Source organism: Heterodontus francisci, chromosome 13 (assembly GCF_036365525.1).
Source record: "Heterodontus francisci isolate sHetFra1 chromosome 13, sHetFra1.hap1, whole genome shotgun sequence".
Classification (NCBI taxonomy): domain Eukaryota; kingdom Metazoa; phylum Chordata; class Chondrichthyes; order Heterodontiformes; family Heterodontidae; genus Heterodontus; species Heterodontus francisci.
Genome location: NC_090383.1, coordinates 36,782,171 through 36,809,510, shown reverse-complemented (window position 1 = coordinate 36,809,510; position 27,340 = coordinate 36,782,171).

The window sequence follows — 27,340 nt, the reverse complement described above, 5'->3', positions numbered from 1 at the left end:
ATGCAGACAGCAGTACAGAAGCAGTAGCTTTTCAGATGCAGACAGCAGTATAGAAGCAGTAGCTTTTCAGAAGCAGACAGCAGTACAGAAGCAGTAGCTTTTCAGATGCAGACAGCAGTACAGAAACAGTAATTTTCAGATGCAGACAGCAGTATAGAAGCAGTAGCTTTTCAGATGCAGACAGCAGTATAGAAGCAGTAGCTTTTCAGATTCAGACAGCAGTATAGAAGCAGTAGCTTTTCAGAAGCAGACAGCAGTACAGAAGCAGTTGCTTTTCAGAAGCAGACAGCAGTACAGAAGCAGTAGCTTTTCAGAAGCAGACAGCAGTACAGAAGCAGTTGCTTTTCAGAAGCAGACAGCGGTACAGAAGCAGTAGCTTTTCAGATGCAGACAGCAGTAAGGAAGCAGTAGCCTTTCAGAAGCAGACAGCAGTACCGAAGCAGTTGCTTTCAGAAGCAGACAGCAGTATAGAAGCAGTTGCTTTTCAGAAGCAGACAGCAGTACAGAAGCAGTTGCTTTTCAGAAGCAGACAGCAGTGCAGAAACTGTAGCTTTTCAGAAGCAGACAGCAGTACAGAAACAGTAGCTTTTCAGATGCAGACAGCAGTTGAGAAGCAGTAGCTTTTCAGAAGCAGACAGCAGTACGGAAGCAGTAGCTATTCAGAAGCAGGCAGCAGTAAGGAAGCAGTAGCTTTTCAGAAGCAGACAGCAGTTCAGAAGCAGTTGCTTTTCAGAAGCTGACAGCAGTATAGAAGCAGTAGCTTTTCAGAAGCAGACAGCAGTGCAGAAACAGTAGCTTTTCAGAAGCAGACAGCAGTACAGAAGCAGTAGCTTTTCAGAAGCAGACAGCAGTACAGAAGCAGTAGCTTTTCAGATGCAGACAGCAGTATAGAAGCAGTAGCTTTTCAGAAGCAGACAGCAGTACAGAAGCAGTAGCTTTTCAGATGCAGACAGCAGTAAGGAAGCAGTAGCTTTTCGGAAGCAGACAGCAGTACAGAAGCAGTTGCTTTTCAGAAGCTGACAGCAGGACAGAAGCAGTTGCTTTTCAGAAGCAGACAGCAGTACAGAAGCAGTTGCTTTCAGAAGCAGACAGCAGTATAGAAGCAGTTGCTTTTCAGAAGCAGACAGCAGTACAGAAGCATTAGCTTTTCAGAAGTAGACAGCAGTACAGAAGCAGAAGCTTTTCTGAAGCAGACAGCAGTATCGAAGCAGTAGCTTTTCAGAAGCAGACAGCAGTATAGAAGCAGTAGCTTTTCAGAAGCAGACAGCAGTAAGGAAACAGTAGCTTTTCAGAAGCAGACAGCAGTACAGAAGCAGTAGCTTTTCTGAAGCAGACAGCAGTATCGAAGCAGTAGCTTTTCAGAAGCAGACAGCAGTATAGAAGCAGTAGCTTTTCAGAAGCAGACAGCAGTACAGAAGCAGTCGCTTTTCAGAAGCAGACAGCAGTATAGAAGCAGTAGCTTTTCAGAACCAGACAGCAGTGCAGAAACAGTAGCTTTTCAGAAGCAGACAGCAGTGCAGAAACAGTAGCTTTTCAGAAGCAGACAGCAGTACAGAAGCAGTAGCTTTTCAGATGCAGACAGCAGTATAGAAGCAGTAGCCATTCTGATGCAGACAGCAGTATAGAAGCAGTAGCTTTTCAGATGCAGACAGCAGTATAGAAGCAGTAGCTATTCTGATGCAGACAGCAGTACAGAAGCAGTAGCTTTTCAGATGCAGACAGCAGTATAGAAGCAGTAGCTTTTCAGAAGCAGACAGCAGTACAGAAGCAGTAGCTTTTCAGATGCAGACAGCAGTACAGAAACAGTAATTTTCAGATGCAGACAGCAGTATAGAAGCAGTAGCTTTTCAGATGCAGACAGCAGTATAGAAGCAGTAGCTTTTCAGATTCAGACAGCAGTATAGAAGCAGTAGCTTTTCAGAAGCAGACAGCAGTACAGAAGCAGTTGCTTTTCAGAAGCAGACAGCAGTACAGAAGCAGTAGCTTTTCAGAAGCAGACAGCAGTACAGAAGCAGTTGCTTTTCAGAAGCAGACAGCGGTACAGAAGCAGTAGCTTTTCAGATGCAGACAGCAGTAAGGAAGCAGTAGCCTTTCAGAAGCAGACAGCAGTACCGAAGCAGTTGCTTTCAGAAGCAGACAGCAGTATAGAAGCAGTTGCTTTTCAGAAGCAGACAGCAGTACAGAAGCAGTTGCTTTTCAGAAGCAGACAGCAGTACAGAAGCAGTAGCTTTTCAGAAGCAGACAGCAGTACAGAAACAGTAGCTTTTCAGAAGCAGACAGCAGTGCAGAAACAGTAGCTTTTCAGAAGCAGACAGCAGTACAGAAGCAGTAGCTTTTCAGATGCAGACAGCAGTATAGAAGCAGTAGCTTTTCAGAAGCAGACTGCAGTGCAGAAGCAGTAGCTTTTCAGAAGCAGACAGCAGTACAGAAGCAGTAGCTTTTCAGATGCAGACAGCAGTATAGAAGCAGTAGCATTTCAGAAGCAGACAGCAGTACAGAAGCAGTAGCTTTTCAGATGCAGACAGCAGTAAGGAAGCAGTAGCTTTTCGGAAGCAGACAGCAGTACAGAAGCAGTTGCTTTTCAGAAGCTGACAGCAGGACAGAAGCAGTTGCTTTTCAGAAGCAGACAGCAGTACAGAAGCAGTTGCTTTCAGAAGCAGACAGCAGTATAGAAGCAGTTGCTTTTCAGAAGCAGACAGCAGTACAGAAGCAGTAGCTTTTCAGAAGTAGACAGCAGTACAGAAGCAGAAGCTTTTCTGAAGCAGACAGCAGTATCGAAGCAGTAGCTATTCTGATGCAGACAGCAGTAAAGAAGCAGTAGCTTTTCAGAAGCAGACAGCAGTACAGAAGCAGTTGCTTTCAGAAGCAGACAGCAGTATAGAAGCAGTTGCTTTTCAGAAGCAGACAGCGGTACAGAAGCAGTAGCTTTTCAGATGCAGACAGCAGTAAGGAAGCAGTAGCCTTTCAGAAGCAGACAGCAGTACTGAAGCAGTTGCTTTCAGAAGTAGACAGCAGTATAGAAGCAGTTGCTTTTCAGAAGCAGACAGCAGTACAGAAGCAGTTGCTTTTCAGAAGCAGACAGCAGTACAGAAGCAGTAGCTTTTCAGAAGCAGACAGCAGTAGAGAAGCAGTAGCTTTTCAGAAGCAGACAGCAGTGCAGAAACAGTAGCTTTTCAGAAGCAGACAGCAGTACAGAAGCAGTAGCTTTTCAGATGCAGACAGCAGTATAGAAGCAGTAGCTTTTCAGAAGCAGACTGCAGTGCAGAAGCAGTAGCTTTTCAGAAGCAGACAGCAGTACAGAAGCAGTAGCTTTTCAGATGCAGACAGCAGTATAGAAGCAGTAGCTTTTCAGAAGCAGACAGCAGTACAGAAGCAGTAGCTTTTCAGATGCAGACAGCAGTAAGGAAGCAGTAGCTTTTCGGAAGCAGACAGCAGTACAGAAGCAGTTGCTTTTCAGAAGCTGACAGCAGGACAGAAGCAGTTGCTTTTCAGAAGCAGACAGCAGTACAGAAGCAGTTGCTTTCAGAAGCAGACAGCAGTATAGAAGCAGTTGCTTTTCAGAAGCAGACAGCAGTACAGAAGCAGTAGCTTTTCAGAAGTAGACAGCAGTACAGAAGCAGAAGCTTTTCTGAAGCAGACAGCAGTATCGAAGCAGTAGCTTTTCAGAAGCAGACAGCAGTATAGAAGCAGTAGCTTTTCAGAAGCAGACAGCAGTACAGAAGCAGTAGCTTTTCTGAAGCAGACAGCAGTATCGAAGCAGTAGCTTTTCAGAAGCAGACAGCAGTATAGAAGCAGTAGCTTTTCAGAAGCAGACAGCAGTACAGAAGCAGTCGCTTTTCAGAATCAGACAGCAGTATAGAAGCAGTAGCTTTTCAGAACCAGACAGCAGTGCAGAAACAGTAGCTTTTCAGAAGCAGACAGCAGTGCAGAAACAGTAGCTTTTCAGAAGCAGACAGCAGTACAGAAGCAGTAGCCATTCTGAAGCAGACAGCAGTATAGAAGCAGTAGCTTTTCAGATGCAGACAGCAGTATAGAAGCAGTAGCTATTCTGATGCAGACAGCAGTACAGAAGCAGTAGCTTTTCAGATGCAGACAGCAGTATAGAAGCAGTAGCTTTTCAGAAGCAGACAGCAGTACAGAAGCAGTAGCTTTTCAGATGCAGACAGCAGTACAGAAGCAGTAGCTTTTCAGAAGCAGGCAGCAGTACAGAAGCAGTAGCTTTTCAGAAGCAGACAGCAGTACAGAAGCAGTAGCTTTTCTGCAGCCATCAGCAGGACAAAAGCAGGAGTTTCTCTGAAGCAGACAGCAGTACAGAAGCAGTAGCTTTTCAGAAGCAGTCAGCAGGAAAGAAGTAGTAGCTTTTCTGAAGCAGACAGCAGTGCAGAAACAGTAGCTTTTCAGATGCAGACAGCAGTTGAGAAGCAGTAGCTTTTCAGAAGCAGACAGCAGTACAGAAGCAGTAGCTTTTCAGATGCAGACAGCAGTATAGAAGCAGTAGCTTTTCAGAAGCAGACAGCAGTACAGAAGCAGTAGCTTTTCAGATGCAGACAGCAGTAAGGAAGCAGTAGCTTTTCGGAAGCAGAGAGCAGTACAGAAGCAGTTGCTTTTCAGAAGCTGACAGCAGGACAGAAGCAGTTGCTTTTCAGAAGCAGACAGCAGTACAGAAGCAGTTGCTTTCAGAAGCAGACAGCAGTATAGAAGCAGTTGCTTTTCAGAAGCAGACAGCAGTACAGAAGCATTAGCTTTTCAGAAGTAGACAGCAGTACAGAAGCAGAAGCTTTTCTGAAGCAGACAGCAGTATCGAAGCAGTAGCTTTTCAGAAGCAGACAGCAGTATAGAAGCAGTAGCTTTTCAGAAGCAGACAGCAGTACAGAAGCAGTCGCTTTTCAGAAGCAGACAGCAGTATAGAAGCAGTAGCTTTTCAGAAGCAGACAGCAGTAAGGAAACAGTAGCTTTTCAGAAGCAGACAGCAGTACAGAAGCAGTAGCTTTTCTGAAGCAGACAGCAGTATCGAAGCAGTAGCTTTTCAGAAGCAGACAGCAGTATAGAAGCAGTAGCTTTTCAGAAGCAGACAGCAGTACAGAAGCAGTCGCTTTTCAGAAGCAGACAGCAGTATAGAAGCAGTAGCTTTTCAGAACCAGACAGCAGTGCAGAAACAGTAGCTTTTCAGAAGCAGACAGCAGTGCAGAAACAGTAGCTTTTCAGAAGCAGACAGCAGTACAGAAGCAGTAGCTTTTCAGATGCAGACAGCAGTATAGAAGCAGTAGCCATTCTGATGCAGACAGCAGTATAGAAGCAGTAGCTTTTCAGATGCAGACAGCAGTATAGAAGCAGTAGCTATTCTGATGCAGACAGCATTACAGAAGCAGTAGCTTTTCAGATGCAGACAGCAGTATAGAAGCAGTAGCTTTTCAGAAGCAGACAGCAGTACAGAAGCAGTAGCTTTTCAGATGCAGACAGCAGTACAGAAACAGTAATTTTCAGATGCAGACAGCAGTATAGAAGCAGTAGCTTTTCAGATGCAGACAGCAGTATAGAAGCAGTAGCTTTTCAGATTCAGACAGCAGTATAGAAGCAGTAGCTTTTCAGAAGCAGACAGCAGTACAGAAGCAGTTGCTTTTCAGAAGCAGACAGCAGTACAGAAGCAGTAGCTTTTCAGAAGCAGACAGCAGTACAGAAGCAGTTGCTTTTCAGAAGCAGACAGCGGTACAGAAGCAGTAGCTTTTCAGATGCAGACAGCAGTAAGGAAGCAGTAGCCTTTCAGAAGCAGACAGCAGTACCGAAGCAGTTGCTTTCAGAAGCAGACAGCAGTATAGAAGCAGTTGCTTTTCAGAAGCAGACAGCAGTACAGAAGCAGTTGCTTTTCAGAAGCAGACAGCAGTACAGAAGCAGTAGCTTTTCAGAAGCAGACAGCAGTAGAGAAGCAGTAGCTTTTCAGAAGCAGACAGCAGTGCAGAAACAGTAGCTTTTCAGAAGCAGACAGCAGTACAGAAGCAGTAGCTTTTCAGATGCAGACAGCAGTATAGAAGCAGTAGCTTTTCAGAAGCAGACTGCAGTGCAGAAGCAGTAGCTTTTCAGAAGCAGACAGCAGTACAGAAGCAGTAGCTTTTCAGATGCAGACAGCAGTATAGAAGCAGTAGCTTTTCAGAAGCAGACAGCAGTACAGAAGCAGTAGCTTTTCAGATGCAGACAGCAGTAAGGAAGCAGTAGCTTTTCGGAAGCAGACAGCAGTACAGAAGAAGTTGCTTTTCAGAAGCTGACAGCAGGACAGAAGCAGTTGCTTTTCAGAAGCAGACAGCAGTACAGAAGCAGTTGCTTTCAGAAGCAGACAGCAGTATAGAAGCAGTTGCTTTTCAGAAGCAGACAGCAGTACAGAAGCAGTAGCTTTTCAGAAGTAGACAGCAGTACAGAAGCAGAAGCTTTTCTGAAGCAGACAGCAGTATCGAAGCAGTAGCTTTTCAGAAGCAGACAGCAGTATAGAAGCAGTAGCTTTTCAGAAGCAGACAGCAGTACAGAAGCAGTCGCTTTTCAGAAGCAGACAGCAGTATAGAAGCAGTAGCTTTTCAGAAGCAGACAGCAGTGCAGAAACAGTAGCTTTTCAGAAGCAGACAGCAGTACAGAAGCAGTAGCTTTTCTGAAGCAGACAGCAGTATCGAAGCAGTAGCTTTTCAGAAGCAGACAGCAGTATAGAAGCAGTAGCTTTTCAGAAGCAGACAGCAGTACAGAAGCAGTCGCTTTTCAGAAGCAGACAGCAGTATAGAAGCAGTAGCTTTTCAGAACCAGACAGCAGTGCAGAAACAGTAGCTTTTCAGAAGCAGACAGCAGTGCAGAAACAGTAGCTTTTCAGAAGCAGACAGCAGTACAGAAGCAGTAGCCATTCTGATGCAGACAGCAGTATAGAAGCAGTAGCTTTTCAGATGCAGACAGCAGTATAGAAGCAGTAGCTATTCTGATGCAGACAGCAGTACAGAAGCAGTAGCTTTTCAGATGCAGACAGCAGTATAGAAGCAGTAGCTTTTCAGAAGCAGACAGCAGTACAGAAGCAGTAGCTTTTCAGATGCAGACAGCAGTACAGAAACAGTAATTTTCAGATGCAGACAGCAGTATAGAAGCAGTAGCTTTTCAGATGCAGACAGCAGTATAGAAGCAGTAGCTTTTCAGATTCAGACAGCAGTATAGAAGCAGTAGCTTTTCAGAAGCAGACAGCAGTACAGAAGCAGTTGCTTTTCAGAAGCAGACAGCAGTACAGAAGCAGTAGCTTTTCAGAAGCAGACAGCAGTACAGAAGCAGTTGCTTTTCAGAAGCAGACAGCGGTACAGAAGCAGTAGCTTTTCAGATGCAGACAGCAGTAAGGAAGCAGTAGCCTTTCAGAAGCAGACAGCAGTACCGAAGCAGTTGCTTTCAGAAGCAGACAGCAGTATAGAAGCAGTTGCTTTTCAGAAGCAGACAGCAGTACAGAAGCAGTTGCTTTTCAGAAGCAGACAGCAGTACAGAAGCAGTAGCTTTTCAGAAGCAGACAGCAGTAGAGAAGCAGTAGCTTATCAGAAGCAGACAGCAGTGCAGAAACAGTAGCTTTTCAGAAGCAGACAGCAGTACAGAAGCAGTAGCTTTTCAGATGCAGACAGCAGTATAGAAGCAGTAGCTTTTCAGAAGCAGACTGCAGTGCAGCAAGAGTAGCTTTTCAGAAGCAGACAGCAGTGCAGAAACATTAGCTTTTCAGAAGCAGACAGCAGTACAGAAGCAGTAGCTTTTCAGATGCAGACAGCAGTATAGAAGCAGTAGCTTTTCAGAAGCAGACAGCAGTGTCGAAACAGTAGCTTTTCAGAAGCAGACAGCAGTGCAGAAACAGCAGCTTTTCAGAAGCAGACAGCAGTACAGAAGCAGAAGCTTTTCAGATGCAGACAGCAGTATAGAAGCAGTAGCTTTTCTGATGCAGACAGCAGTACAGAAGCAGTAGCTTTTCAGATGCAGACAGCAGTATAGAAGCAGTAGATTTTCAGAAGCAGACAGCAGTACAGAAGCAGTAGCTTTTCAGATGCAGACAGCGGTACAGAAGCAGTAGCTTTTCAGAAGCAGACAGCAGTGCAGAAACAGTAGCTTTTCAGATGCAGACAGCAGTATAGAAGCAGTAGCTTTTCAGAAGCAGACAGCAGTGCAGAAACAGTAGCTTTTCAGAAGCAGACAGCAGTACAGAAGCATTAGCTTTTCAGATGCAGACAGCAGTACAGAAGCAGTAGCTTTTCAGATGCAGACAGCAGTACAGAAGCAGTAGCTTTTCAGAAGCAGACAGCAGTACAGAAGCAGTAGCTTTTCAGAAGCAGACAGCAGTACAGAAGCAGTAGCTTTTCAGAAGCAGACAGCAGTATAGAAGCAGCAGCTTTTCAGAAGCAGACAGCAGTACAGAAGCAGTAGCTTTTCAGAAGCAGACAGCAGTGCAGAAGCAGTAGCTTTTCAGAAGCAGACAGCAGTGCAGAAACAGTAGCTTTTCAGAAGCAGACAGCAGTGCAGAAACAGTAGCTTTTCAGAAGCAGACAGCAGTACAGAAGCAGCAGCTTTTCAGATGCAGACAGCAGTATAGAAGCAGTAGCTATTCTGATGCAGACAGCAGTACAGAAGCAGTAGCTTTTCAGATGCAGACAGCAGTATAGAAGCAGTAGCTTTTCTGATGCAGACAGCAGTACAGAAGCAGTAGCTTTTCAGATGCAGACAGCAGTACAGAAACAGTAGATTTCAGATGCAGACAGCGGTATAGAAGCACTAGCTTTTCAAATGCAGACAGCAGTATCGAAGCAGTAGCTTTTCAGATGCAGACAGCAGTACAGAAGCAGTAGCTTTTCAGAAGCAGACAGCAGTACAGAAGCAGTAGCTTTTCAGAAGCAGACAGCAGTATAGAAGCAGTAGCTTTTCAGAAGCAGACAGCAGTGCAGAAACAGTAGCTTTTCAGAAGCAGACAGCAGTACAGAAACAGTAGCTTTTCAGATGCAGACAGCAGTAGAGAAGCAGTAGCTTTTCAGAAGCAGACAGCAGTACGGAAGCAGTAGCTTTTCAGAAGCAGGCAGCAGTAAGGAAGCAGTAGCTTTTCAGAAGCAGACAGCAGTACAGAAGCAGTTGCTTTTCAGAAGCTGACAGCAGTATAGAAGCAGAAGCTTTTCTGAAGCAGACAGCAGTATCGAAGCAGTAGCTTTTCAGAAGCAGACAGCAGTATAGAAGCAGTAGCTTTTCAGAAGCAGACAGCAGTACAGAAGCAGTTGCTTTTCAGAAGCAGACAGCAGTACAGAAGCAGTAGCTTTTCAGAAGCAGACAGCAGTACAGAAGCAGTTGCTTTTCAGAAGCAGACAGCAGTGCAGAAACAGTAGCTTTTCAGAAGCAGACAGCAGTACAGAAGCAGTAGCCATTCTGAAGCAGACAGCAGTATAGAAGCAGTAGCTTTTCAGATGCAGACAGCAGTATAGAAGCAGTAGCTATTCTGATGCAGACAGCAGTACAGAAGCAGTAGCTTTTCAGATGCAGACAGCAGTATAGAAGCAGTAGCTTTTCAGAAGCAGACAGCAGTACAGAAGCAGTAGCTTTTCAGATGCAGACAGCAGTACAGAAGCAGTAGCTTTTCAGAAGCAGGCAGCAGTACAGAAGCAGTAGCTTTTCAGAAGCAGACAGCAGTACAGAAGCAGTAGCTTTTCTGCAGCCATCAGCAGGACAAAAGCAGGAGTTTCTCTGAAGCAGACAGCAGTACAGAAGCAGTAGCTTTTCAGAAGCAGTCAGCAGGAAAGAAGTATTAGCTTTTCTGAAGCAGACAGCAGTGCAGAAACAGTAGCTTTTCAGATGCAGACAGCAGTTGAGAAGCAGTAGCTTTTCAGAAGCAGACAGCAGTACAGAAGCAGTAGCTTTTCAGATGCAGACAGCAGTATAGAAGCAGTAGCTTTTCAGAAGCAGACAGCAGTACAGAAGCAGTAGCTTTTCAGATGCAGACAGCAGTAAGGAAGCAGTAGCTTTTCGGAAGCAGACAGCAGTACAGAAGCAGTTGCTTTTCAGAAGCTGACAGCAGGACAGAAGCAGTTGCTTTTCAGAAGCAGACAGCAGTACAGAAGCAGTTGCTTTCAGAAGCAGACAGCAGTATAGAAGCAGTTGCTTTTCAGAAGCAGACAGCAGTACAGAAGCATTAGCTTTTCAGAAGTAGACAGCAGTACAGAAGCAGAAGCTTTTCTGAAGCAGACAGCAGTATCGAAGCAGTAGCTTTTCAGAAGCAGACAGCAGTATAGAAGCAGTAGCTTTTCAGAAGCAGACAGCAGTACAGAAGCAGTCGCTTTTCAGAAGCAGACAGCAGTATAGAAGCAGTAGCTTTTCAGAAGCAGACAGCAGTAAGGAAACAGTAGCTTTTCAGAAGCAGACAGCAGTACAGAAGCAGTAGCTTTTCTGAAGCAGACAGCAGTATCGAAGCAGTAGCTTTTCAGAAGCAGACAGCAGTATAGAAGCAGTAGCTTTTCAGAAGCAGACAGCAGTACAGAAGCAGTCGCTTTTCAGAAGCAGACAGCAGTATAGAAGCAGTAGCTTTTCAGAACCAGACAGCAGTGCAGAAACAGTAGCTTTTCAGAAGCAGACAGCAGTGCAGAAACAGTAGCTTTTCAGAAGCAGACAGCAGTACAGAAGCAGTAGCTTTTCAGATGCAGACAGCAGTATAGAAGCAGTAGCCATTCTGATGCAGACAGCAGTATAGAAGCAGTAGCTTTTCAGATGCAGACAGCAGTATAGAAGCAGTAGCTATTCTGATGCAGACAGCATTACAGAAGCAGTAGCTTTTCAGATGCAGACAGCAGTATAGAAGCAGTAGCTTTTCAGAAGCAGACAGCAGTACAGAAGCAGTAGCTTTTCAGATGCAGACAGCAGTACAGAAACAGTAATTTTCAGATGCAGACAGCAGTATAGAAGCAGTAGCTTTTCAGATGCAGACAGCAGTATAGAAGCAGTAGCTTTTCAGATTCAGACAGCAGTATAGAAGCAGTAGCTTTTCAGAAGCAGACAGCAGTACAGAAGCAGTTGCTTTTCAGAAGCAGACAGCAGTACAGAAGCAGTAGCTTTTCAGAAGCAGACAGCAGTACAGAAGCAGTTGCTTTTCAGAAGCAGACAGCGGTACAGAAGCAGTAGCTTTTCAGATGCAGACAGCAGTAAGGAAGCAGTAGCCTTTCAGAAGCAGACAGCAGTACCGAAGCAGTTGCTTTCAGAAGCAGACAGCAGTATAGAAGCAGTTGCTTTTCAGAAGCAGACAGCAGTACAGAAGCAGTTGCTTTTCAGAAGCAGACAGCAGTACAGAAGCAGTAGCTTTTCAGAAGCAGACAGCAGTAGAGAAGCAGTAGCTTTTCAGAAGCAGACAGCAGTGCAGAAACAGTAGCTTTTCAGAAGCAGACAGCAGTACAGAAGCAGTAGCTTTTCAGATGCAGACAGCAGTATAGAAGCAGTAGCTTTTCAGAAGCAGACTGCAGTGCAGAAGCAGTAGCTTTTCAGAAGCAGACAGCAGTACAGAAGCAGTAGCTTTTCAGATGCAGACAGCAGTATAGAAGCAGTAGCTTTTCAGAAGCAGACAGCAGTACAGAAGCAGTAGCTTTTCAGATGCAGACAGCAGTAAGGAAGCAGTAGCTTTTCGGAAGCAGACAGCAGTACAGAAGAAGTTGCTTTTCAGAAGCTGACAGCAGGACAGAAGCAGTTGCTTTTCAGAAGCAGACAGCAGTACAGAAGCAGTTGCTTTCAGAAGCAGACAGCAGTATAGAAGCAGTTGCTTTTCAGAAGCAGACAGCAGTACAGAAGCAGTAGCTTTTCAGAAGTAGACAGCAGTACAGAAGCAGAAGCTTTTCTGAAGCAGACAGCAGTATCGAAGCAGTAGCTTTTCAGAAGCAGACAGCAGTATAGAAGCAGTAGCTTTTCAGAAGCAGACAGCAGTACAGAAGCAGTCGCTTTTCAGAAGCAGACAGCAGTATAGAAGCAGTAGCTTTTCAGAAGCAGACAGCAGTGCAGAAACAGTAGCTTTTCAGAAGCAGACAGCAGTACAGAAGCAGTAGCTTTTCTGAAGCAGACAGCAGTATCGAAGCAGTAGCTTTTCAGAAGCAGACAGCAGTATAGAAGCAGTAGCTTTTCAGAAGCAGACAGCAGTACAGAAGCAGTCGCTTTTCAGAAGCAGACAGCAGTATAGAAGCAGTAGCTTTTCAGAACCAGACAGCAGTGCAGAAACAGTAGCTTTTCAGAAGCAGACAGCAGTGCAGAAACAGTAGCTTTTCAGAAGCAGACAGCAGTACAGAAGCAGTAGCCATTCTGATGCAGACAGCAGTATAGAAGCAGTAGCTTTTCAGATGCAGACAGCAGTATAGAAGCAGTAGCTATTCTGATGCAGACAGCAGTACAGAAGCAGTAGCTTTTCAGATGCAGACAGCAGTATAGAAGCAGTAGCTTTTCAGAAGCAGACAGCAGTACAGAAGCAGTAGCTTTTCAGATGCAGACAGCAGTACAGAAACAGTAATTTTCAGATGCAGACAGCAGTATAGAAGCAGTAGCTTTTCAGATGCAGACAGCAGTATAGAAGCAGTAGCTTTTCAGATTCAGACAGCAGTATAGAAGCAGTAGCTTTTCAGAAGCAGACAGCAGTACAGAAGCAGTTGCTTTTCAGAAGCAGACAGCAGTACAGAAGCAGTAGCTTTTCAGAAGCAGACAGCAGTACAGAAGCAGTTGCTTTTCAGAAGCAGACAGCGGTACAGAAGCAGTAGCTTTTCAGATGCAGACAGCAGTAAGGAAGCAGTAGACTTTCAGAAGCAGACAGCAGTACCGAAGCAGTTGCTTTCAGAAGCAGACAGCAGTATAGAAGCAGTTGCTTTTCAGAAGCAGACAGCAGTACAGAAGCAGTTGCTTTTCAGAAGCAGACAGCAGTACAGAAGCAGTAGCTTTTCAGAAGCAGACAGCAGTAGAGAAGCAGTAGCTTATCAGAAGCAGACAGCAGTGCAGAAACAGTAGCTTTTCAGAAGCAGACAGCAGTACAGAAGCAGTAGCTTTTCAGATGCAGACAGCAGTATAGAAGCAGTAGCTTTTCAGAAGCAGACTGCAGTGCAGCAAGAGTAGCTTTTCAGAAGCAGACAGCAGTGCAGAAACATTAGCTTTTCAGAAGCAGACAGCAGTACAGAAGCAGTAGCTTTTCAGATGCAGACAGCAGTATAGAAGCAGTAGCTTTTCAGAAGCAGACAGCAGTGTCGAAACAGTAGCTTTTCAGAAGCAGACAGCAGTGCAGAAACAGCAGCTTTTCAGAAGCAGACAGCAGTACAGAAGCAGAAGCTTTTCAGATGCAGACAGCAGTATAGAAGCAGTAGCTTTTCTGATGCAGACAGCAGTACAGAAGCAGTAGCTTTTCAGATGCAGACAGCAGTATAGAAGCAGTAGATTTTCAGAAGCAGACAGCAGTACAGAAGCAGTAGCTTTTCAGATGCAGACAGCGGTACAGAAGCAGTAGCTTTTCAGAAGCAGACAGCAGTGCAGAAACAGTAGCTTTTCAGATGCAGACAGCAGTATAGAAGCAGTAGCTTTTCAGAAGCAGACAGCAGTGCAGAAACAGTAGCTTTTCAGAAGCAGACAGCAGTACAGAAGCATTAGCTTTTCAGATGCAGACAGCAGTACAGAAGCAGTAGCTTTTCAGATGCAGACAGCAGTACAGAAGCAGTAGCTTTTCAGAAGCAGACAGCAGTACAGAAGCAGTAGCTTTTCAGAAGCAGACAGCAGTACAGAAGCAGTAGCTTTTCAGAAGCAGACAGCAGTATAGAAGCAGCAGCTTTTCAGAAGCAGACAGCAGTACAGAAGCAGTAGCTTTTCAGAAGCAGACAGCAGTGCAGAAGCAGTAGCTTTTCAGAAGCAGACAGCAGTGCAGAAACAGTAGCTTTTCAGAAGCAGACAGCAGTGCAGAAACAGTAGCTTTTCAGAAGCAGACAGCAGTACAGAAGCAGCAGCTTTTCAGATGCAGACAGCAGTATAGAAGCAGTAGCTATTCTGATGCAGACAGCAGTACAGAAGCAGTAGCTTTTCAGATGCAGACAGCAGTATAGAAGCAGTAGCTTTTCTGATGCAGACAGCAGTACAGAAGCAGTAGCTTTTCAGATGCAGACAGCAGTACAGAAACAGTAGATTTCAGATGCAGACAGCGGTATAGAAGCACTAGCTTTTCAAATGCAGACAGCAGTATCGAAGCAGTAGCTTTTCAGATGCAGACAGCAGTACAGAAGCAGTAGCTTTTCAGAAGCAGACAGCAGTACAGAAGCAGTAGCTTTTCAGAAGCAGACAGCAGTATAGAAGCAGTAGCTTTTCAGAAGCAGACAGCAGTGCAGAAACAGTAGCTTTTCAGAAGCAGACAGCAGTACAGAAACAGTAGCTTTTCAGATGCAGACAGCAGTAGAGAAGCAGTAGCTTTTCAGAAGCAGACAGCAGTACGGAAGCAGTAGCTTTTCAGAAGCAGGCAGCAGTAAGGAAGCAGTAGCTTTTCAGAAGCAGACAGCAGTACAGAAGCAGTTGCTTTTCAGAAGCTGACAGCAGTATAGAAGCAGAAGCTTTTCTGAAGCAGACAGCAGTATCGAAGCAGTAGCTTTTCAGAAGCAGACAGCAGTATAGAAGCAGTAGCTTTTCAGAAGCAGACAGCAGTACAGAAGCAGTTGCTTTTCAGAAGCAGACAGCAGTACAGAAGCAGTAGCTTTTCAGAAGCAGACAGCAGTACAGAAGCAGTTGCTTTTCAGAAGCAGACAGCGGTACAGAAGCAGTAGCTTTTCAGATGCAGACAGCAGTAAGGAAGCAGTAGCCTTTCAGAAGCAGACAGCAGTACCGAAGCAGTTGCTTTCAGAAGCAGACAGCAGTATAGAAGCAGTTGCTTTTCAGAAGCAGACAGCAGTACAGAAGCAGTTGCTTTTCAGAAGCAGACAGCAGTACAGAAGCAGTAGCTTTTCAGAAGCAGACAGCAGTAGAGAAGCAGTAGCTTTTCAGAAGCAGACAGCAGTGCAGAAACAGTAGCTTTTCAGAAGCAGACAGCAGTACAGAAGCAGTAGCTTTTCAGATGCAGACAGCAGTATAGAAGCAGTAGCTTTTCAGAAGCAGACTGCAGTGCAGCAAGAGTAGCTTTTCAGAAGCAGACAGCAGTGCAGAAACATTAGCTTTTCAGAAGCAGACAGCAGTACAGAAGCAGTAGCTTTTCAGATGCAGACAGCAGTATAGAAGCAGTAGCTTTTCAGAAGCAGACAGCAGTGTCGAAACAGTAGCTTTTCAGAAGCAGACAGCAGTGCAGAAACAGCAGCTTTTCAGAAGCAGACAGCAGTACAGAAGCAGAAGCTTTTCAGATGCAGACAGCAGTATAGAAGCAGTAGCTTTTCTGATGCAGACAGCAGTACAGAAGCAGTAGCTTTTCAGATGCAGACAGCAGTATAGAAGCAGTAGATTTTCAGAAGCAGACAGCAGTACAGAAGCAGTAGCTTTTCAGATGCAGACAGCGGTACAGAAGCAGTAGCTTTTCAGAAGCAGACAGCAGTGCAGAAACAGTAGCTTTTCAGATGCAGACAGCAGTATAGAAGCAGTAGCTTTTCAGAAGCAGACAGCAGTGCAGAAACAGTAGCTTTTCAGAAGCAGACAGCAGTACAGAAGCATTAGCTTTTCAGATGCAGACAGCAGTACAGAAGCAGTAGCTTTTCAGATGCAGACAGCAGTACAAAAGCAGTAGCTTTTCAGAAGCAGACAGCAGTACAGAAGCAGTAGCTTTTCAGAAGCAGACAGCAGTACAGAAGCAGTAGCTTTTCAGAAGCAGACAGCAGTATAGAAGCAGCAGCTTTTCAGAAGCAGACAGCAGTACAGAAGCAGTAGCTTTTCAGAAGCAGACAGCAGTACAGAAGCAGTAGCTTTTCAGAAGCAGACAGCAGTGCAGAAACAGTAGCTTTTCAGAAGCAGACAGCAGTGCAGAAACAGTAGCTTTTCAGAAGCAGACAGCAGTACAGAAGCAGCAGCTTTTCAGATGCAGACAGCAGTATAGAAGCAGTAGCTATTCTGATGCAGACAGCAGTACAGAAGCAGTAGCTTTTCAGATGCAGACAGCAGTATAGAAGCAGTAGCTTTTCTGATGCAGACAGCAGTACAGAAGCAGTAGCTTTTCAGATGCAGACAGCAGTACAGAAACAGTAGATTTCAGATGCAGACAGCAGTATAGAAGCACTAGCTTTTCAAATGCAGACAGCAGTATCGAAGCAGTAGCTTTTCAGATGCAGACAGCAGTACAGAAGCAGTAGCTTTTCAGAAGCAGACAGCAGTACAGAAGCAGTAGCTTTTCAGAAGCAGACAGCAGTATAGAAGCAGTAGCTTTTCAGAAGCAGACAGCAGTGCAGAAACAGTAGCTTTTCAGAAGCAGACAGCAGTACAGAAACAGTAGCTTTTCAGATGCAGACAGCAGTAGAGAAGCAGTAGCTTTTCAGAAGCAGACAGCAGTACGGAAGCAGTAGCTTTTCAGAAGCAGGCAGCAGTAAGGAAGCAGTAGCTTTTCAGAAGCAGACAGCAGTACAGAAGCAGTTGCTTTTCAGAAGCTGACAGCAGTATAGAAGCAGAAGCTTTTCTGAAGCAGACAGCAGTATCGAAGCAGTAGCTTTTCAGAAGCAGACAGCAGTATAGAAGCAGTAGCTTTTCAGAAGCAGACAGCAGTACAGAAGCAGTCGCTTTTCAGAAGCAGACAGCAGTATAGAAGCAGTAGCTTTTCAGAAGCAGACAGCAGTGCAGAAACAGTAGCTTTTCAGAAGCAGACAGCAGTACAGAAGCAGTAGCTTTTCTGAAGCAGACAGCAGTATCGAAGCAGTAGCTTTTCAGAAGCAGACAGCAGTATAGAAGCAGTAGCTTTTCAGAAGCAGACAGCAGTACAGAAGCAGTCGCTTTTCAGAAGCAGACAGCAGTATAGAAGCAGTAGCTTTTCAGAACCAGACAGCAGTGCAGAAACAGTAGCTTTTCAGAAGCAGACAGCAGTGCAGAAACAGTAGCTTTTCAGAAGCAGACAGCAGTACAGAAGCAGTCGCTTTTCAGATGCAGAAAGCAGTAAAGAAGCAGTTGCTTTTCAGAAGCAGACACCTGTGCAGAAACAGTAGCTTTTCAGAAGCAGACAACAGTGCAGAAACAGTAGCTTTTCAGAAGCAGACAGCAGTACAGAAGCAGTAGCTTTTCAGATGCAGACAGCAGTATAGAAGCAGTAGCCATTCTGATGCAGACAGCAGTATAGAAGCAGTAGCTTTTCAGATGCAGACAGCAGTATAGAAGCAGTAGCTATTCTGATGCAGACAGCAGTACAGAAGCAGTAGCTTTTCAGATGCAGACAGCAGTATAGAAGCAGTAGCTTTTCAGAAGCAGACAGCAGTACAGAAGCAGTAGCTTTTCAGATGCAGACAGCAGTACAGAAACAGTAATTTTCAGATGCAGACAGCAGTTAGAAGCAGTAGCTTTTCAGATGCAGACAGCAGTATAGAAGCAGTAGCTTTTCAGATTCAGACAGCAGTACAGAAGCAGTAGCTTTTCAGAAGCAGACAGCAGTGCAGAAGCAGTTGCTTTTCAGAAGCAGACAGCAGTACAGAAGCAGTAGCTTTTCAGAAGCAGACAGCAGTACAGAAGCAGTTGCTTTTCAGAAGCAGACAGCGGTACAGAAGCAGTAGCTTTTCAGATGCAGACAGCAGTAAGGAAGCAGCAGCTTTTCAGAAGCAGACAGCAGTACCGAAGCAGTTGCTTTCAGAAGCAGACAGCAGTATAGAAGCAGTTGCTTTTCAGAAGCAGACAGCAGTACAGAAGCAGATGCTTTTCAGAAGCAGACAGCAGTACAGAAGCAGTAGCTTTTCAGAAGCAGACAGCAGGACAGAAGCAGTAGCTTTTCAGAAGCAGACAGCAGTGCAGAAACAGTAGCTTTTCAGAAGCAGACAGCAGTACAGAAGCAGTAGCTTTTCAGATGCAGACAGCAGTATAGAAGCAGTAGCTTTTCAGAAGCAGACAGCAGTGCAGAAAGAGTAGCTTTTCAGAAGCAGACAGCAGTGCAGAAACATTAGCTTTTCAGAAGCAGACAGCAGTACAGAAGCAGTAGCTTTTCAGATGCAGACAGCAGTATAGAAGCAGTAGATGTTCAGAAGCAGACAGCAGTGCAGAAGCAGTAGCTTTTCAGAAGCAGACAGCAGTACAGAAGCAGTAGATTTTCAGATGCAGACAGCAGTATCGAAGCAGTAGCTTTTCAGAAGCAGACAGCAGTGCAGAAACAGTAGCTTTTCAGATGCAGACAGCAGTATAGAAGCAGTAGCTTTTCAGAAGCAGACAGCAGTGCAGAAACAGTAGCTTTTCAGAAGCAGACAGCAGTACAGAAGCAGTAGCTTTTCAGATGCAGACAGCAGTATAGAAGCAGTAGCTTTTCTGATGCAGACAGCAGTACAGAAGCAGTAGCTTTTCAGATGCAGACAGCAGTACAGAAGCAGTAGCTTTTCAGAAGCAGACAGCAGTACAGAAGCAGTAGCTTTTCAGAAGCAGACAGCAGTACAGAAGCAGTAGCTTTTCAGAAGCAGACAGCAATATAGAAGCAGCAGCTTTTCAGAAGCAGACAGCAGTACAGAAGCAGTAGCTTTTCAGAAGCAGACAGCAGTACAGAAACAGTAGCTTTTCAGAAGCAGACAGCAGTGCAGAAACAGTAGCTTTTCAGAAGCAGACAGCAGTGCAGAAACAGTAGCTTATCAGAAGCAGACAGCAGTACAGAAGCAGCAGCTTTTCAGATGCAGACAGCAGTATAGAAGCAGTAGCTATTCTGATGCAGACAGCAGTACAGAAGCAGTAGCTTTTCAGATGCAGACAGCAGTACAGAAGCAGTAGCTTTTCTGATGCAGACAGCAGTACAGAAGCAGTAGCTTTTCAGATGCAGACAGCAGTACAGAAACAGTAGCTTTTCAGATGCAGACAGCAGTATAGAAGCACTAGCTTTTCAGATGCAGACAGCAGTTACGAAGCAGTAGCCTTTCAGATGCAGACAGCAGTACAGAAGCAGTAGCTTTTCAGAAGCAGACAGCAGTACAGAAGCAGTAGCTTTTCAGAAGCAGACAGCAGGACAGAAGCAGTAGCTTTTCAGAAGCAGACAGCAGTGCAGAAACAGTAGCTTTTCAGAAGCAGACAGCAGTACAGTAACAGTAGCTTTTCAGATGCAGACAGCAGTAGAGAAGCAGTAGCTTTTCAGAAGCAGACAGCAGTACGGAAGCAGTAGCTTTTCAGAAGCAGGCAGCAGTAAGGAAGCAGTAGCTTTTCAGAAGCAGACAGCAGTACAGAAGCAGTAGATTTTCAGATGCAGACAGCAGTATCGAAGCAGTAGCTTTTCAGAAGCAGACAGCAGTGCAGAAACAGTAGCTTTTCAGATGCAGACAGCAGTATAGAAGCAGTAGCTTTTCAGAAGCAGACAGCAGTGCAGAAACAGTAGCTTTTCAGAAGCAGACAGCAGTACAGAAGCAGTAGCTTTTCAGATGCAGACAGCAGTATAGAAGCAGTAGCTTTTCTGATGCAGACAGCAGTACAGAAGCAGTAGCTTTTCAGATGCAGACAGCAGTACAGAAGCAGTAGCTTTTCAGAAGCAGACAGCAGTACAGAAGCAGTAGCTTTTCAGAAGCAGACAGCAGTACAGAAGCAGTTGCTTTCAGAAGCAGACAGCAGTATAGAAGCAGTTGCTTTTCAGAAGCAGACAGCAGTACAGAAGCAGTAGCTTTTCAGAAGTAGACAGCAGTACAGAAGCAGAAGCTTTTCTGAAGCAGAGAGCAGTATCGAAGCAGTAGCTTTTCAGAAGCAGACAGCAGTATAGAAGCAGTAGCTTTTCAGAAGCAGACAGCAGTACAGAAGCAGTCGCTTTTCAGAAGCAGACAGCAGTATAGAAGCAGTAGCTTTTCAGAAGCAGACAGCAGTGCAGAAACAGTAGCTTTTCAGAAGCAGACAGCAGTACAGAAGCAGTAGCTTTTCAGATGCAGACAGCAGTATAGAAGCAGTAGCTTTTCAGAAGCAGACAGCAGTGCAGAAACAGTAGCTTTTCAGAAGTAGACAGCAGTACAGAAGCAGAAGCTTTTCTGAAGCAGACAGCAGTATCGAAGCAGTAGCTTTTCAGAAGCAGACAGCAGTGTAGAAGCAGTAGCTTTTCAGAAGCAGACAGCAGTACAGAAGCAGTCGCTTTTCAGAAGCAGACAGCAGTATAGAAGCAGTGGCTTTTCAGAACCAGACAGCAGTGCAGAAACAGTAGCTTTTCAGAAGCAGACAGCAGTGCAGAAACAGTAGCTTTTCAGAAGCAGACAGCAGTACAGAAGCAGTAGCTTTTCAGATGCAGACAGCAGTATAGAAGCAGTAGCCATTCTGATGCAGACAGCAGTATAGAAGCAGTAGCTTTTCAGATGCAGACAGCAGTATAGAAGCAGTAGCTATTCTGATGCAGACAGCAGTACAGAAGCAGTAGCTTTCCAGATGCAGACAGCAGTATAGAAGCAGTAGCTTTTCTGATGCAGACAGCAGTACAGAAACAGTAATTTTCAGATGCAGACAGCAGTACAGAAGCAGTAGCTTTTCAGATGCAGACAGCAGTATAGAAGCAGTAGCTTTTCAGAAGCAGACAGCAGTACAGAAGCAGTTGCTTTTCAGATGCAGACAGCAGTAAGGAAGCAGTAGCTTTTCGGAAGCAGACAGCAGTACAGAAGCAGTTGCTTTTCAGAAGCTGACAGCAGGACAGAAGCAGTTGCTTTTCAGAAGCAGACAGCAGTACAGAAGCAGTTGCTTTCAGAAGCAGACAGCAGTATAGAAGCAGTTGCTTTTCAGAAGCAGACAGCAGTACAGAAGCAGTAGCTTTTCAGAAGTAGGCAGCAGTACAGAAGCAGAAGCTTTTCTGAAGCAGACAGCAGTACAGAAGCAGTAGCTTTTCAGAAGCAGACAGCAGTATAGAAGCAGTAGCTTTTCAGAAGCAGACAGCAGTACAGAAGCAGTAGCTTTTCAGAAGCAGACAGCAGCACAGAAGCAGTAGCTTTTCAGAAGCAGACAGCAGTATAGAAGCAGTAGCTTTTCAGAAGCAGACAGCAGTGCAGAAACAGTAGCTTTTCAGAAGCAGACAGCAGTACAGAAGCAGTAGCTTTTCAGATGCAGACAGCAGTATCGAAGCAGTAGCTTTTCAGAAGCAGACAACTGTGCAGAAACAGTATCTTTTCAGATGCAGACGGCAGTACAGAAGCAGTAGCTTTTCAGATGCAGACAGCAGTACAGAAGCAGTAGCTTTTCAGATGCAGACAGCAGTATAGAAGCAGTAGCTTTTCAGATGCAGACAGCAGTGCAGAAACAGTAGCTTTTCAGAGGCAGACAGCAGTACAGAAGCAGTAGCTTTTCAGATGCAGACAGCAGTATAGAAGCAGTAGCTTTTCAGAAGCAGACAGCAGTACAGAAGCAGTAGCTTTTCAGATGCAGACAGCAGTACAGAAGCAGTAGCTTTTCAGAAGCAGACAGCAGTACAGAAGCAGTAGCTTTTCAGAAGCAGACAGCAGTACAGAAGCAGTTGCTTTCAGAAGCAGACAGCATTACGGAAGCAGTAGCTTTTCAGAAGCAGACAGCAGTACAGAAGCAGTAGCTTTTCTGCAGCCATCAGCAGTACAAAAGCAGGAGTTTCTCTGAAGCAGACAGCAGTAAAAAAGCAGTGTCTTTTCAGATGCAGACAGCAGTATGGAAGCAGTAGCTTTTCAGAAGCAGACAGCAGTACAGAAGCTGTAGCTTTTCAGAAGCAGACAGCAGTACAGAAGCAGTAGCTTTTCAGAAGCAGACAACAGTATAGACGCAGTAGCTTTTCAGAAGCAGACAGCAGTATAGAAGCAGTAGCTTTTCAGAAGCAGACAGCAGTACAGAAGCAGCAGCTTTTCAGAAGCAGGCAGCAGTACAGAAGCAGTAGCTTTTCAGAAGCAGACAGCAGTATAGAAGCAGTAGCTTTTCAGAAGCAGACAGCAGTACAGAAGCAGTAGCTTTTCAGAAGTAGACAGCAGTACAGAAGCAGTAGCATTTCAGAAGCAGACAGCCGTCCAGAAGCAGTAGCTTTTCAGAAGCAGACAGCAGTATAGAAGCAGTAGCTTTTCAGAAGCAGACAGCAGGACAGAAGCAGTAGCATTTCAGAAGCAGACAGCAGTATAGAAGCAGTAGCTTTTCAGAAGCAGACAGCAGTGCAGAAACAGTAGCTTTTCAGAAGCAGACAGCAGTACAGAAGCAGTAGCTTTTCAGATGCAGACAGCAGTATAGAAGCAGTAGCTTTTCAGAAGCAGACAGCAGTCCAGAAGCAGTAGCTTTTCAGATGCAGACAGCAGTGCAGAAACAGTATCTTTTCAGAAGCAGACAGCAGTACAGAAGCAGTAGCTTTTCAGATGCAGACAGCAGTACAGAAGCAGTAGCTTTTCAGATGCATACAGCAGTATAGAAGCAGTAGCTTTTCAGAAGCAGACAGCAGTATAGAAGCAGTTGCTTTTCAGAAGCAGACAGCAGCACAGAAGCAGTAGCTTTTCAGAAGCAGACAGCAGTACAGAAGCAGTAGCTTTTCAGAAGCAGACAGCAGTACAGAAGCAGTAGCTTTTCAGATGCAGACAGCAGTACAGAAGCAGTAGCTTTTCAGAAGCAGACAGCAGTACCGAAGCAGCAGCTTTTCAGAAGCAGACAGCAGTACAGAAGCAGTTGCTTTCAGAAGCAGACAGCATTACGGAAGCAGTAGCTTTTCAGAAGCAGACCGCAGTACAGAAGCAGTTGCTTTTCAGAAGCAGACAGCAGTACAGAAGCAGTAGCTTTTCAGAAGCAGACAGCAGTACAGAAGCAGTAGCTTTTCTGCAGCCATCAGCAGTACAAAAGCAGCAGTTTCTCTGAAGCAGACAGCAGTAAAAAAGCAGTGTCTTTTCAGATGCAGACAGCAGTATAGAAGCAGTAGCTTTTCTGATGCAGACAGCAGTACAGAAGCAGTAGCTTTTCAGAAGCAGACAGCAGTATAGAAGCAGTAGCTTTTCAGAAGCAGACATCTGTATAGAAGCAGTAGCTTTTCAGAAGCAGACCGCAGTACAGAAGCAGTAGCTTTTCAGAAGCAGGCAGCAGTACAGATGCAGTAGCTTTTCAGAAGCAGACAGCAGTATAGAAGCAGTAGCTTTTCAGAAGCAGACAGCAGTACAGAAGCAGTAGCTTTTCAGAAGCAGACAGCAGTACAGAAGCTGTAGCTTTTCAGAAGCAGACAGCAGTACAGAAGCAGTAGCTTTTCAGAAGCAGACAGCAGTATAGAAGCAGTAGCTTTTCAGAAGCAGACAACAGGACAGAAGAAGTAGCTTTTCAGAAGCAGAGAGCAGTATCGAAGCTTTAGCTTTTCAGATGCAGACAGCAGTACAGAAGCAGTAGCTTTTCAGAAGCAGACAGCAGTGCAGAAGCAGTAGCTTTTCAGAAGCAGACAGCAGTATAGAAGCAGTAGCTTTTCAGAAGCAGACAGCAGTGCAGAAACAGTAGCTTTTCAGAAGCAGACAGCAGAACAGAAACAGTGGCTTTTCAGATGCAGACAGCAGTAGAGAAGCAGCAGCTTTTCAGAAGCAGACAGCAGTACAGAAGCAGTAGCTTTTCAGAAGCAGACAGCAGTAAAGAAGCAGTAGCTTTTCAGAAGCAGACAGCAGTACTGAAGCAGTTCCTTTTCAGAAGCTGACAGCAGTATAGAAGCAGTAGCTTTTCAGAAGCAGACAGCAGTGCAGAAACATTAGCTTTTCAGAAGCAGACAGCAGTACAGAAGCAGTAGCTTTTCAGAAGCAGACAGCAGTACAGAAGCAGTAGCTTTTCAGATGCAGACAGCAGTATAGAAGCAGTAGCTTTTCAGAAGCAGACAGCAGTACAGAAGCAGTTGCTTTTCAGATGCAGACAGCAGTAAGGAAGCAGTAGCTTTTCGGAAGCAGACAGCAGTACAGAAGCAGTTGCTTTTCAGAAGCTGACAGCAGGACAGAAGCAGTTGCTTTTCAGAAGCAGACAGCAGTACAGAAGCAGTTGCTTTCAGAAGCAGACAGCAGTATAGAAGCAGTTGCTTTTCAGAAGCAGACAGCAGTACAGAAGCAGTAGCTTTTCAGAAGTAGGCAGCAGTACAGAAGCAGAAGCTTTTCTGAAGCAGACAGCAGTACAGAAGCAGTAGCTTTTCAGAAGCAGACAGCAGTATAGAAGCAGTAGCTTTTCAGAAGCAGACAGCAGTACAGAAGCAGTAGCTTTTCAGAAGCAGACAGCAGCACAGAAGCAGTAGCTTTTCAGAAGCAGACAGCAGTATAGAAGCAGTAGCTTTTCAGAAGCAGACAGCAGTGCAGAAACAGTAGCTTTTCAGAAGCAGACAGCAGTACAGAAGCAGTAGCTTTTCAGATGCAGACAGCAGTATCGAAGCAGTAGCTTTTCAGAAGCAGACAACTGTGCAGAAACAGTATCTTTTCAGATGCAGACGGCAGTACAGAAGCAGTAGCTTTTCAGATGCAGACAGCAGTACAGAAGCAGTAGCTTTTCAGATGCAGACAGCAGTATAGAAGCAGTAGCTTTTCAGATGCAGACAGCAGTGCAGAAACAGTAGCTTTTCAGAGGCAGACAGCAGTACAGAAGCAGTAGCTTTTCAGATGCAGACAGCAGTATAGAAGCAGTAGCTTTTCAGAAGCAGACAGCAGTACAGAAGCAGTAGCTTTTCAGATGCAGACAGCAGTACAGAAGCAGTAGCTTTTCAGAAGCAGACAGCAGTACAGAAGCAGTAGCTTTTCAGAAGCAGACAGCAGTACAGAAGCAGTTGCTTTCAGAAGCAGACAGCATTACGGAAGCAGTAGCTTTTCAGAAGCAGAAAGCAGTACAGAAGCAGTAGCTTTTCTGCAGCCATCAGCAGTACAAAAGCAGGAGTTTCTCTGAAGCAGACAGCAGGAAAAAAGCAGTGTCTTTTCAGATGCAGACAGCAGTATGGAAGCAGTAGCTTTTCAGAAGCAGACAGCAGTACAGAAGCTGTAGCTTTTCAGAAGCAGACAGCAGTACAGAAGCAGTAGCTTTTCAGAAGCAGACAACAGTATAGACGCAGTAGCTTTTCAGAAGCGGACAGCAGTATAGAAGCAGTAGCTTTTCAGAAGCAGACAGCAGTACAGAAGCAGCAGCTTTTCAGAAGCAGGCAGCAGTACAGAAGCAGTAGCTTTTCAGAAGCAGACAGCAGGATAGAAGCAGGAGCTTTTCAGAAGCAGACAGCAGTACAGAAGCAGTAGCTTTTCAGAAGTAGACAGCAGTACAGAAGCAGTAGCATTTCAGAAGCAGTCAGCAGTCCAGAAGCAGTAGCTTTTCAGAAGCAGACAGCAGTATAGAAGCAGTAGCTTTTCAGAAGCAGACAGCAGTACAGAAGCAGTAGCTTTTCAGAAGCAGACAGCAGTTTAGAAGCAGTAGCTTTTCAGAAGCAGACAGCAGTGCAGAAACAGTAGCTTTTCAGAAGCAGACAGCAGTACAGAAGCAGTTGCTTTTCAGATGCAGACAGCAGTATAGAAGCAGCAGCTTTTCAGAAGCAGACAGCAGTCCAGAAGCAGTAGCTTTTCAGATGCAGACAGCAGTGCAGAAACAGTATCTTTTCAGAAGCAGACAGCAGTACAGAAGCAGTAGCTTTTCAGATGCAGACAGCAGTACAGAAGCAGTAGCTTTTCAGATGCATACAGCAGTATAGAAGCAGTAGCTTTTCAGAAGCAGACAGCAGTGCAGAAACAGTAGCTTTTCAGAAGCAGACAGCAGTACAGAAGCAGTAGCTTTTCAGATGCAGACAGCAGTATAGAAGCAGTAGCTTTTCAGAAGCTGACAGTAGTGCAGAAACAGTAGCGTTTCAGAAGCAGACAGCAGTACAGAGGCAGTAGCTTTTCAGATGCAGACAGCAGTATAGAAGCAGTAGCTTTTCAGAAGCAGACAGCAGTATAGAAGCAGTAGCTTTTTAGATGCAGACAGCAGTACAGAAGCAGTAGCTTTTCAGATGCATACAGCAGTATAGAAGCAGTAGCTTTTCAGAAGCAGACAGCAGTGCAGAAACAGTAGCTTTTCAGATGCAGACAGCAGTACAGAAGCAGTAGCTTTTCAGATGCAGACAGCAGTATAGAAGCAGTAGCTTTTCAGAAGCAGACAGCAGTGCAGAAACAGTAGCTTTTCAGATGCAGACAGCAGTACAGAAGCAGTAGTTTTTCAGATGCATACAGCAGTATAGAAGCAGTAGCTTTTCAGAAGCAGACAGCAGTGCAGAAACAGTAGCTTTTCAGATGCAGACAGCAGTACAGAAGCAGTAGCTTTTCAGATGCAGACAGCAGTATAGAAGCAGTAGCTTTTCAGAAGCAAACAGCAGTGCAGAAACAGTAGCTTTTCAGATGCAGACAGCAGTACAGAAGCAGTAGCTTTTCAGATGCAGACAGCAGTATAGAAGCAGTAGCTCTTCAGAAGCAGACAGCCGTGCAGAAACAGTAGCTTTTCAGAAGCAGACAGCAGTACAGAAGCAGTAGCTTTTCAGAAGCAGAGAGCAGTACAGAAGCAGTAGCTTTTCAGATGCAGACAGCAGTATAGAAGCAGTAGCTTTTCAGAAGCAGACAACAGTACAGAAGCAGTAGCTTTTCAGATGCAGACAGCAGTATAGAAGCAGTAGCTTTTCAGAAGCAGACAGCAGTACAGAAGCAGTAGCTTTTCAGATGCAGACAGCAGTATAGAAGCAGTAGCTTTTCAGAAGCCGACAGCAGAACAGAATCAGCATCTTTTCGGAATCAAACAGCAGTACAGAAGCAGTAGCTGTTCAGAAGCAGACAGCAGTACAGAAGCAGTAGCTGTTCAGAAGCAGACAGCAGTATAGAAGCAGTAGCTTTTCAGAAGCAGACAGCAGTATAGAAGCAGTAGCTTTTCAGAAGCAGACAGCAGTATAGAAGCAGTAGCTTTTCAGAAGCAGACAGCAGTACAGAATCAGCATCTTTTCAGAAGCAAACAGCAGTTTAGTAGCGGCATCTTTTCAGAAGCCGACAGCAGAACAGAATCAGCATCTTTTCAGAAGCAAACAGCATTACAGAAGCTGCATCTTTTCAGATGCAGACAGCAGTACAGAAGCAGTAGCTTTTCAGAAGCCGACAGCAGAACAGAATCAGCATCTTTTCAAAAGCAGACAGCAGTATAGAAGTGGCATCTTTTCAGAAGGCGACAGCAGAACAGAATCAGCATCTTTTCAGATGCAGACAGCAGTACAGAAGCAGTAGCTTTTCAGATGCAGACAGCAGTATAGAATCAGCATCTTTTCAGAAGCAGACAGCAGAAGAGAAGCAGTTGCGTTTCAGAAGCA